A 10,765-nucleotide genomic window follows, 5' to 3' on the forward strand; every position below is an offset into this window, starting at 1 on the left:
TTTTATTTTCTATATTTTTTATCGTTATATCATAGTTGTACATACGTTGGCAGTAAATGTGAGCATACAATGTGGAATGACCAAGTCAGATTAAATACATATACACATACGTGCATTTCTTGCCAATTAAGCGAGTGGGTTCACAGTTTATGATAGCAACAATATTTCTCTAGATATGTAAATGAATAGAAGGAGCCTCTCAAAATTTTTTACCAAAGTTATAGTCTCAACCTTTTCAGAATTGTAGGACTCAGCTCAGTAACTCTAGGCTCTTTAACTTTGTGAGCATTCATTTATTTACTTATTCATCCCCTAAATATTTATAAAGTGCCCATGGTAGAATATGGGTGAGTAGAGAGGAAATTATTGTACAGACTGAAAGAGCTGAGTATGCCTGCTGGCTACTCCACACTCACTAACCTCCATTACTTTACCAAATTCTGCATATCAAGGAGACTGTTATGTAGCCCACCTTCTCAGATACTCTGTGTATGTGCGTGGACACATATAACCCAAGAGAGGTGAAAATAAAGACTATTTCTTATTGCTTTCACTTTCCTTATCTTGATTTATCCCTTATTCTTTACATCCCCTAATCTCTCCATATTAATATTCATATTTTTAAGATAGGTAGAACATCACAAAATGCCAGGCATGACTTTGATCCATTAGAAAATAATTGAATGAAGTTCAATCTCTTAAAAAAAATGAAATTATGGCATTTTCCCTTGACACTGCCCACTTTCAACACTAGAATGTGAATAGGTACCCACATATACTAGAGAGAGGAAGAGAGTCAGAATAATTTTCAGACAGGAGGGAGGAGCAAGATGGTGGCCAAGTAATAGCTTCCTTGCAACTGGGCACAGTGAGACTGGGAAGAGAAGACACCAGGCATCTCTGGCTGGTGGGATCTGCCCAGAAACATCCCTTTGGGGACACAGGGAGTCAGCAAGATACTTCTGGACCCCATGAGGAGGACAAAAGCAGTGGAGAACTGACAAAAGGTTACGTGTGTTCATTTGGTTTAATCCCACCAGCAGCTCTAAATATAGCAGCAGTTATAGTATAAACTGGAAAGGCCTTAACATGTGAGCTGTTTTGTTTTTTTTTTCAACTTGGCACTTAGTTGAACTACCTTGGGAGAACTTGGGCGAGAGTATGGAGGACATTAAGCATTGTCTAGGGCCCCAGACTGCCCCACTGAGCCAGATGGAGCTAATAGTTTGGCTGTGGGCCACGTGAAGCCATTGTGGGAGAACTGCCCCAGCAAGCTCCGCCCTCAGGGTTGCAGAGTGAAAATCGGGCAGGAGACCTTGGGTGAGTAATCTAGTGACTGAGCAGCCTAAAGGTGGGGACTGAGATGCCCTTACAGCCTTGGCCCTCAGGGGAATAGAGTGAAACCGGTTGTGGTACACTGGGTAAGTGGACAGCCCCTTGGGAGTGATCCTGGGGACAAGTGCTTTCCTGGGAAAGCTTCTTCTTAGCCAAGGTTAACAGTTTAAAGTATCTTTTAAGGGGGCTGAGGAGAGACTTAGGCTCTCCACCGTGTGGGGTTTGAGAAATCAGGAGAGGTCTCCAGTCTCCATCTCATATAGCTGTATTAGCTTTGTGATTAACATCTCATACCCCAGAAGATCACCTGTTGCCCAGATAATATTCAGCAAGATATATATACTGCTTTGGTTTTGGTTTTGGTTTTGGTTTTGGTTTTAATTTCAACATTTTTCCACTAGATTTTTGTTTTCCTTTCTTTACTTTCTTCATTTTTCTAGTTTAAATACAATTTTCCATTGTTGCTTTCTTTAACAATTGAACTTCATTTTTGCTAGTGTTTCTACCCCTATTATTTATTTTTTCCCCCAATTTTATCCTGTAAAGTTTTCTGTTTGCTTGTTTTGGTTTGATTTATAGCATTTTTGTCTTTCCTTTCTACTTGGTGGAGGTGAGGTACTGTGTCTGAACAGGTTAGCAAAGAGCTGTTGACCTCAAGGGAACCATCCAACCTGGCACCCCCAGAGGTTGGGGGTTTTTAAGGTTGGGTCAAAGTACCCTACTGTACATCTATATTTCTCTTGTCTCCCTCTTTCTATGCTTCTCTTCTTTTTGTCAATATTCCCTTTTACTCACCCCCTCTCCTTTCTCTCTTTTTTTTCTTTTTTCCCTTCTTGCTCTTCAATCTTCTCATCCTTCTGGTCCTGTACCAAAGGGACTCATCAAAACCCTAGGCCAGAGGCACAGTAACTTAAAGAGCAAGAGGAAGTGAAAGGAAAATTAGGACAAGGAAACAGGTAAAAGAAACCACTCATGAGGAAGAATTAGCAGAAAAATCCTAGCAACATAAAAAAGCACTCCAGAGCAACCCCCCAGCCCAAGGGACCATGAGGTAGCTACTGCAGAGGATTGCACCTATAAAAAATGTTAGAAATGACAGAAAGTGAATTTAGAATACAGATGATAAAAACAATGAATGAAATGATGGAAACAATGAAGGAAACCACAGATAAAGTGGAAAATAACCAAAAGGAAATCCAAAAACGGAATCAAATAAGAGATGAATGATACGAAGAATATAGAAAGGTATAGCAGAGCTGAAGGAACTGAAGCAGTTATTGTGAAACTTAAAGATGCAATAGAAAGTATCAAAAACAGATTAGAACATGTAGAAGAAAGGATCTCAGAGATAGAGGACAAAGCTCTTGAGATAACTCAGAATATTAAAGAAGCAGAAAAAGAAGCAGATAGAGAAAGCAGAACATTCACTGACAGAACTATGAGACTTCATGAAGTGCTCAAACATACAAGTTATAAGTATTCCAGAAGGGGAAGAAGAATGCCCCAAGGGAATAGAAGTCATACTAGAGAATATTATAAATGAAAATTTCCCAAATATCACCAAAGATTCTGACACACTCCTTTCAGTGGGATATCGGACCCCAGGTTGCCTCAATTCTAACAGAGCTTCTCCAAGACACATCGTGATGAACTTGTCCAAAGTCAAGACAAAAGAAGATTCTTCAAGCTGCCCAGAGTAAGCACCAGTTGACCTACAGGGGTAAATCCATCACGGTGACCACAGACTTCTCTAATGAAACTTGCCAAGCAAGAAGACAATGGTCATCTACCTTTAATCTACTTAAACAGAAAAATTTCCAGCCAAGAATTCTATATCCTGCTAAGTTAAACTTTCAAATTGATGAAGAAATCAAATCATGTACTGATATAAAAACATTGAGGAAATTCACCACAATAAGACCAGCTCTACAGGAAATACTTCAACGTGTTACACACACTGCTCATCACAATGGATCAACAGCAAAGTAAGAACTCAGAAATTAAAGGACAGAACCTAACTTCCACAATGATGTAAAAGATAAAATTAAGCAATGGACTCTCACAAAATAAGATGAATAGAACACTACCACACTTGCCAATTATCTCAATAAATGTTAATGGCTTGAATTCCCCACTGAAGAGGCATAGATTGGCTGACTGGATTAAAAAACACAAGCTATCTATTTGCTGTCTGTAGGAAACACACCTAGCTTCAAAAGACAAATTAAAACTCCAACTTAATGGTTGGAAGACAATTTTTCAGGCAAACGGAATTCAGAAGAAAAGAGGAGTTGCAATCGTATTTTCAGATACACGTTGATTTAAAGCAACTAAAGTAAAAAAAAAACAACAAATGATAGTCACCTTATATTGGTCGAGGAAAAAATACAACTAGAAAATGTTTCAATTCTAAATATTTATGCACCCAATTTAAATGCTCCCAGATTCTTGAAACAGACCTTACTCAGTCTGAGGAATATGATATCCTATAACACCATAATAACAGGGGAGTTTAACACACCTATTACACAGCTGGACAGATCCTCTAAACAGAAATTAAAAAAAGATATAAGGGACTTAAATGAGACTCTAGAAAAACTGTGCTTGACAGATGCATATAGAACACTCCATCCCAAAGATAAAGAATATACATTCTTCTCATTGCCCCATAGAACGTTCTCCAAAATTGATCATATCCTAGGACACAAAACAAACCTCAACAGAATCAAAAGAATTGAAATTTCACCTTGTATCTTCCCAGACTACAAGGCACTAAAGGTAGAACTCAACTCCAACAAAAACATTCAACCCCACACAAAGGCATGGAAATTAAACAACCTTATCCTGAATGACAGTTGGGTGCAGGAAGAAATAAAAGAGAAAATCATTAACTTCCTTGAGCATAACAACAATGAAGACACAAGCTACCAAAACATATGGGATACTGTGAAAGCAGTTTTGAGAGGAAAATTTATCACTTTAGATGCCTACATTTGAAAAACAGAAAGAGAATGCATCAACAAACTCAAAAGCCATCTTATAGAATTGGAAAAAGAAGAACAATCTAAGCTTAAACCCAGCAGAAGAAAAGAAATACCCAAAATTAAATCAGAGATCAATGAAATTGATAACAAAAGAATCATTTGAAAATTAATGAAATAAGGAAATGTTTTTTTGAAAAAATAAATAAAATAGACAAATCTTTGGTCTGACTAACTAGAAATAGAAAAGTAAAATCTCTAGTAACCTCAATCAGAAATGATAAAGGGGAAATAACAACTGATCCCACAGAGATACAAGAGATCATCTCTGAATATTACCAGAAATTCTAAGCCCAGAAATTTGACAATGTGAAGGAAATAAATCAATATTTAGAATCACATCCTCTTCTTAGAGTTAGCCAGGAAGAAATGGAGCTCCTGAACAGGCCAATTTCAAGCACTGAGATCAGAAACAATAAAAGAAATCTTCAAACAAAAAATTCCCCGGTCCTGATGGCTTCACACCAGAATTCTATCAAACCTTCAAAGAAGAGCTTATTCCTGTGCTGTAGAAATTATTCCAAAAAATTGGGGAGGAAGGAATTTTCCCCAAAACATTCTATGAAGCAAACATCACCCTGATACCAAAACCAGGCAAAGACTCAACTAAAAAGGAGAATTTCAGACCCATTTCACTAATGAATGTAGTTGCAAAAATTCTTAACAAAATCCTGGCCAATAAATTAGAGCTTATTGTCAAAAAGTCATGCATCATGATCAAGTAGATTTCACCCCAGGGATGCAAGGCTGGTTTAACGTAACACAAGTCCATAAACGTTATTCGCCAAATTAACAGAAGCAAAAACAAAGACCATCTCTAAATAGATGCAGAGAAAATATTCAATAAAATCCAGCATCATTTTCTAATTAGAACACTGAAGAGTATAGGCATAGGTGGCACATTTCTAAAACTGATTGAAGCTATCTATGACAAACCCACAGCCAATATTTTACTGAATGGAGTAAAACTGAAAGCTTTTCCTCTTAGAACTGGAACCAGACAAGGTTGTCCTCTGTCACCTTTGCTATTCAACGTAGTACTGGAAGTTCTAGCCAATACAATTAGGCAAGAGAAGGAAATAAAGGGCTCCCAAATGGTAGCAGAGGAGGTCAAACTCTCCCTCTTTGCTGACGATATGATCTTCTACTTAGAGAACCCCAAAGACTCAACCACAAGACTCCTAGAAGTCATCAAAAAATACAGTGATGTCTCAGGATATAAAATCAATGTCCACAAGTCAGTAGCCTTTGTATATGCCAATAACAGCCAAGATGGCTAATTAAGGGCACAACTCTCTTCACCATACCTTCAAAGAAAATGAAATACCTAGGAATGTACCTAACAAAAGAGGTGAAGGACTTCTATAAAGAAAATTATGAAACTATATAAAAGGAAATACCAGAGGATATTAACCAATGGAAGAACATACCATGCTCATGGATGGGAAGAATCAACATTGTTAAAATGTATATACTTCCCAAAACAATCTACCAATTCAATGCCATCCCTATTAACATACCAACATTGTGCTTTCAACACTTGGAAAAAATGATTCTGCATTTATATGGAACCAGAAAAAAACCCATATAGCTAAGGCAGTTCTTAGTAATAAAAACAAAGCTGGGGGCATCAGCATACCAGATTTTAGGCTGTACTACAAAGTGACAGTGGTCAAGACAGCCTGGTACTGGCACAAAAATAGAGACATAGACATTTGGAATTGAATAAAAAACCAGGAAATGAAACTAACATCTTACAACCACCTAATCTTCAATAAACCAAACAAGAACATACACTCAAAGCCAGGGGCATCAGCATACCAGATTTTAGGCTGTACTACAAAGCCATAGTGGTCAAGAGAGCAGGGTACTGACATAAAAATAGAGACATAGACATTTGGAATCGAATAGAAAACCTGGAAATTAAACTAACATCTTACAACCACCTAATCTTTGATAAACCTAATACCATACACTGGGGGAAAGACTCCCTATTCAATAAATGGAGCTGGGAGAATTGGATATCCACATGTAAAAGACTGAAATTGGATTCACACCTTTCTCCACTCACAAAAACTGATTCAAGATGCATAAAGGACTTAAATTTAAGGCATGAAACAATAAAAATCCTCAAGGAAAGCATAGGAAAAACACTGGAAGATATCAGCCTGGGGAAAGAGTTCATGAAGAAGACTGCCATGGCAATTGCAACAACAACAAGAATAAACAAATGGGGATGGCACCTGTGGCTCAAAGGAGTAGGGTGCTGGCCCCATATGCCAGAGATGGCGGGTTCAAACCTGGCCCCAGCCCAAAACTGCAAAATAAATAAATAAAAACAAATGGGACTTAATTAAACTGAAAATCTTCTGTACAATTAAGGAGACAACAACCAAACAAATCGGCAACCTACACAATGAGAAAGAATATTTGCATATTTTGAATCAGACAAAGCCTTGATAACTAGGATTTATAGAAATTTATAGAGAACTCAAATTAATCAACATGAAAAAAGCCAACAATTCCACATATCAATAAGTAAGAGACATGAATAGAACCTTCTGTAAAGAAGACAGACAAATGGCTAACAAACATACGAAAAAATGCTCATCATCCCTGATTATTAGAGAAATGCAAATCAAAACCACCCTGAGATACCATCTAACCCCAGCGAGAATGTTCCTCATCACAAAATTTCAAAACTGCAGATGCTGGAGTGGATGTGGAGAGAAGGGAACACTTTTACACTTCTGGTAGGACTGCAAACTAATACAACCTTTTTGGAAGGAAGTATGGAGAACCCTCAAAGAATTCAAGCTAGACCTCCCATTTGATCCTGCATCTACCCAGGAGGAAATAAATCCTTTTATCACAAGGACACCTGCACTAGACTGTTTATTGCAGCTCAATTTACAATCGCCAAAATGTGGAAACAGCCTAAATGCCCATCAACCCAGGAATGGATTAACAAGCTGTGGTATATGTACATCATGGAATACTATTCAGCCATTTAAAAAAATGGAGACTTTATAGCCTTTGTATTAACCTGGATGGAAGTGGAACACATTCTTCTTAGTAAAGCATCTCAAGAATGAAGAAGCATGAATCCTATGTACTCAATTATGATATGAGGACAATTAATGACACGGTAGGGGTGGGAGAAGGAGAGAGCAGAGAGAGAAAGGAGGGAGGGGTGGGGAAAAGGAAGAGCAGAGAGAGGGAAGGAGGGAGGGGGTGAGGTTTTGGTGTGTGACACCCTTTTGGAGGGCAAGACACAATTGTAAGAGGGACTTTTACCTAACAAATGCAATCAGTGTAACCTGGTTTCTTGTAACCTAAAAAAAAAAAAAAAGAATAATTTTTAGATGTTTTGGAATCATTCTTTGCCTGTAATTTGCAGCTGAATTGGGGTCTTTATACAACTAAAAATTAGTAAGTCAATAGTTGTTTTTACTCATAGGATAGCAGCTGTTGACATCCTTTGTAATAAGAGTGTAAATGCAGGTCTATGTACCCCTGAGCCCTTGCTCCTCTCACTAAACCACATTGCTACCTTACAGCAGACATTAAATAGATCCTCACTCTCTCAAACATGATTTTATATTTATATTAATAGATCCCTTAGCTGCCACCTGGTCTTTAAGTCAAAGAAGTCAAAGAACACCAGAGAACAGTAAACAACTTCAAATACAGTTGTATCTGCCCAATTTTTTCTTAACCTGGCTACAGCCATGGTCATAGCAAATACATTGGGCAAAATGCCTATGAATTGCCTTCTCTGGCAATAGATAGGATCAGGAATAAGTTCAAATACAAAATAATATTGGCTCTTCTCTTGTAACTTATTGCAGGAGTTGACCAGTGTCACTGAGAGTAAGAATGGATGAATTTCACATATGTCCATTTTACAATGCAAAAAGACAAAATGTCATTGGATTCTGTTATTATTAATCATTAATGCACCAGTGCTGTCCAGTCTCCCCAAAATTCTTCCTGGTCCAGCTACTTATTCACCTCCAGCCCTTATAAATATCGCATGCAGCAATGAGTGCATATACTGAAGTAGCACGTGTGTCTTTGTAGGCTTTATTCCCAGCAAGTGCCATTACTCTATCAAATTAATCATGTGAAGAAGCCATTTATATGCCCCTTTATCAAGTTCTCAAATTTACATTGAAGAACGTAGATTTTAAGTCATCTGGAAGGTTGAAGAGGATCTGGGGTAAACCAGGTTTTCTCCCACCCATACATCTCCAATTCCATCAGTCTATAGTCTAGTGCTCTAAGGAGATAGAGCCTGAACACCCCTGCTACAGCCACAGAAAGAAGTAGGAGAGTAACTATCAAGCATGAATTTCTACTATGGATAGTCCACTCAGGAAAAAAAAAAAAAAGTAGGACAAGAATGGAGCCTCATGTCACTCTCTTATGATCCTTAGTCCCCAACTCAATTTTTTTTCACTCCCACAACCCTTCCATTGAGGTTTACTTCACTACACCCTCCTAACATGTGTTCACTGATTATCACTATTTGGGATACATCAAAGTACACAGTAAGCCTCTGTCTATTCTCCTTCCTGAAGGGACCAGCTGGGATAGGAGAATTGGCTTCCTACCCTGTGAGGCCACACTGGCCATAGGATGTTCTGCTTCCAAACTGCGGGTTTGTGCTAGTGAAAGAAAGCCTCAATGCCAGAGTGCCCCATATTTTGATTCCAGCCATGGCCCCTCAAAGTCAGGGAATGTTGACAGTATTTTTTCATGATTTTTCTCCATTTATTTTCTGAAACTATTTCCCTTTCTTAAAGGATAATGGCCCCTCATCCAAGTATTAACCAGGTCTGACCTTGCTTAGTTTCCATGATCAGATGAGATCAGGTGAGTTCAGGGTGATATGACCAGAGATTAAAGAAAATAGTGGTAAACCTTTGTCATTCTTTAATTTGGTCCCATTTGCAATGGATCTAGCAAAAATTCCTTTTAAGTTTGTATGATAGGAATGGTCTTCTTGCACATTTTCTGAGCAGCATCCCTATTTTTGTATTCCTTTGTTCATTTTAGTTCATGGTAGGAGGATTCTATGATACCTGTGTTTGTGCTTCCATTTCCCCAACTTAGTCTTTTGCTGAGACTTCTATGTCTCTTTGCTTAGAAGGCCACACTCAACCTCCTTCTATTCTGGAATTATGGTTAAAATGCTTGTTTTATGGTGTTTAAGGAGGGCTTTTGTGCCCAGAAAAGACTACTTAGAATTACATGAAATTTAAATATGCCATGTAATGAATTTCTCAATAAAAAACCAAAATTTTATCACAGCTCAATTTACAATTGCCAAAATGTGAAAACAAGCTAAATGCCCACCAACTCAGGAATGGATTAACACGCTGTGGTATATGTATACCATGGAATGCTATTCAGCTATTAAAAAGATGGAGACTTTACACTTTTTGTATTAACCTGGGTTGAGTTGGAACACATTCTTCTTAGTAAAGCATCACAGGAATGGAGAAGCAAGAACTCAATGTACTCAATTCTAATACGAAGGCAGTAGATGACCTGCGATAAGGTAGGGTTAGGGGAATGAGGGAGTAGGGAGAGGGGAGGAGGAAGAGGGAGGAGTGGTTATGGTGTATGCCACAACTCTTGGGGGTGGGACACAATTATAAGAGGGACTTTACCTAAAAACAAACAAACAATAAAACCAAATTATCCATAAGTCTTTAAGTCCATCTGAAAAGTTATTTTACTTTAATTAGAACAATACAGAGAAGATTAGTGTGACTCCTGTGTGAATATGATATACACATTTATGAAGCATTCCATTAAAAATGTTTTATATTTGTAAATGTAGTAAATTTTATGTAAAACAAGAACAATAATTTTCAAGAGAATCTTTAATGTTTGGTCAACTAAAGTAGAATGGTCTCAATTATACATAAATAGTTCAATTTTCTAGATAATTTCCTTAAGCATTTTAGAATGCATTTTTTAGATTGATGTAATTTATTTTCTTTCAAAGAACTTCACATGCTTAATTAGGCATACACACAGTACTACCAAGAGGAAATCCTTTCTACCATTTATATAACCTTGTCTAAAAAGTTGTGTGTGTTAGAGAGAGAGAGAGAGAGACATAAAGAGAGAAAGAGAGAGGCAGGTGAGAAGGAGAGGGACAGAATTAATCTTAAGTTTTTTTAAAATATTCTAATGTTCTTTAAAAATTTTAGTACATTGGGCAGCACCTGTGGCTCAAAGGAGTAAGGCGCTGGTCCCATATGTCGGAGGTGGCGAGTTCAAACCCAGCCTTGGCCAAAAACTGCCAAAAAAAATTTTTGTTTTGGAGTAGTGGGAGAGGGGTGGAGCAAGATGGCAGCCGAGTAACAGCTTCC

General features: G+C 37.8%; 1 pseudogene; it reads left to right on the top strand.

Moving 5' to 3' along the window:
- The first annotated feature begins 10,097 nt into the window (after positions 1-10,097).
- On the top strand, positions 10,098-10,210 carry LOC128564130 (uncharacterized; annotated as a pseudogene).
- Positions 10,211-10,765: the final 555 nt, after the last annotated feature.

This window comes from Nycticebus coucang, chromosome 13, assembly GCF_027406575.1.
Source record: "Nycticebus coucang isolate mNycCou1 chromosome 13, mNycCou1.pri, whole genome shotgun sequence".
In the NCBI taxonomy this organism is placed as follows: domain Eukaryota; kingdom Metazoa; phylum Chordata; class Mammalia; order Primates; family Lorisidae; genus Nycticebus; species Nycticebus coucang.